We start from the raw sequence: 2,004 nt of genomic DNA, 5'->3' as shown, positions 1-2,004 counted from the left end.
GTTTTTTTTCTATTTTTAATTAACTTTTTATTCTGTATTCAAAATCCCACCATATCTAATTTGGCATAATTTCTTTTATTAAAAAATCCCACGGTTTCTGTTAGTTGGGTCATATTCCACTTCAAACTGCTCAGTTTGCCTAAGAAAAATCCGTTTTTCCCCCTTTTTCAAACGGTTCCCTAGGTGCCTGTGGGAGGAGTCCAAGGGGGGTTCCCCTTTTTAGAAAGCGGCGACTGTCTGCTTTCTATTGGGGGGAGGGGGAGGGGTATTTGGGGGCCCCGCCCCCTTACCCCCGCGCACCACCCAAAAAACGGTGTGAGTGGTACTAAACATTTCCCGAACTCCCTCTATCGTTCCATAGCTACCTTAATGCGGAACTCCGGGGATGCCAAACTAAATTGCAGCCAAGTGGTAATTTTTTCCCCAAGCCCATACAAAACTAACCGCTAAACTGACGAAAAGTATTAGTTAGTTTTCCTACTAATTTAGTCGATAATCATAGGTCAGGCTTCTTGCAGGGTATTTATACATCGAGTGGAAAATTTTCGATGCATCGAAGCAAAACATCGATATTTTCGATGCATCGATGTTTTTCCGACATTCCTATTCCCTACATAAATGTTATTCATCGTCAAAATAATTTCGAAAATGAAAACAGAAGGAAAGAAGAGACTTGTTGAAGGGGGCTGCGATAAAGAAATAGAGAAAGTAGATGACTACTTAAAATTGAAGGAATCTCGGATTATTAAACATAACGTATGCAGCGTGTCAGAATTGCTTAATACCGGACTCAACCCAAGAGCTTTAGAAATTTGCACTGAATTGATAGAGACAGGAATCCACCCCCAAGCGTTGTCGGAAGTCGTCTGCAAGATTAGAGAAAAGTTACAGTATTCGTAAATTTTCAATTTGCTTTTAATTAAAATGAGTGCGTATATAACACGCTATGCACAATGTGTCGGTGAAAATCATACAGTTAATTTGTTTCCAATTCTTATATACTTCTGTTTTATCTAAATGGGGAAACTTCGAGAGTGCGCCACGACTATAACAAAATGACTTTATGGGAGGTGTAGAGGGGCTCGTACACATCACAAAACTAAACTCCGGACGGCGAGGAAACTCATAGCATACGAGTAATTTGTTAAAGCTGAAAGGCATAAATGCAGTTTGGCTCCATGATTCAATAATAAAAGGTTTGCTCAAAAAACAGTTTTCTCGCTCGCTCTTGACAAAATCGGCTCCCTTAGCCAGGCACTGTGAGTGGGCTCGTGTGTGTGCAAAGCTTTTGTAAGGGAGTGTCAAAACTCTAATGTCACTATGAGAAAACCTTTATTGAATCATGGTTTGGCTCCAAATCTCGAATTAGGTCGGTGTTATGCAGAAATTTTGTTTGGCAAACTGCGTGCAATTGTTGCAGCAAACTCGGAGAGAGCGAGTTTGGCGACTCTCACAGCAAACTAATTTTGTTTGGTCAAACTGCAGCAAATTCGGTGTTGTCATATACAAAAATTTTAAATTTTGCGCGTTATGTACATCTGAAATTCTCATTTCGTGTTGGCAATAGCCATGAAAACCATAATGAACGTGCAACCCTGTGCCAAACTCGACATAACCACCTCCGAGCAAACTAAGCAGCCGCCATTTAATTTGGCAAACAAAAGTTTGTCTGCATAACACTGACCTTAGAAAACAAAATATTGGCATCGATAGAGATGATTGAGCTGAGAGTGGGGTTTAGTGGCGCTCACAACTATTTCGGGCTACTCCGTCCAAAAAGGTGGCCCGATCCAAAAAAAAAATGGACGGTTTAGTACGTTGCCGATCTATTTCGAGGTATTGCGTCCAAAGGGGTAACCCGATCCATGATAAAAATATAGTAAGGTAGAACCGCTGAGAGTCACTTTTAAAATTCTTGACGTTTCCAAACAATTTAATTTTTAAATTTACTCACAAACTCACACACACATTTTCATTTTCAATCTCAAGCAACAACAATTTCGA

The sequence above is a fragment of the Rhagoletis zephyria genome, unplaced genomic scaffold (assembly GCF_001687245.7).
Source record: "Rhagoletis zephyria isolate East Lansing unplaced genomic scaffold, Rhagoletis_zephyria_1.1 Rzeph_scaffold_00524, whole genome shotgun sequence".
NCBI classification, from domain to species: domain Eukaryota; kingdom Metazoa; phylum Arthropoda; class Insecta; order Diptera; family Tephritidae; genus Rhagoletis; species Rhagoletis zephyria.
Note: the sequence above shows the minus strand (reverse complement) of the source record.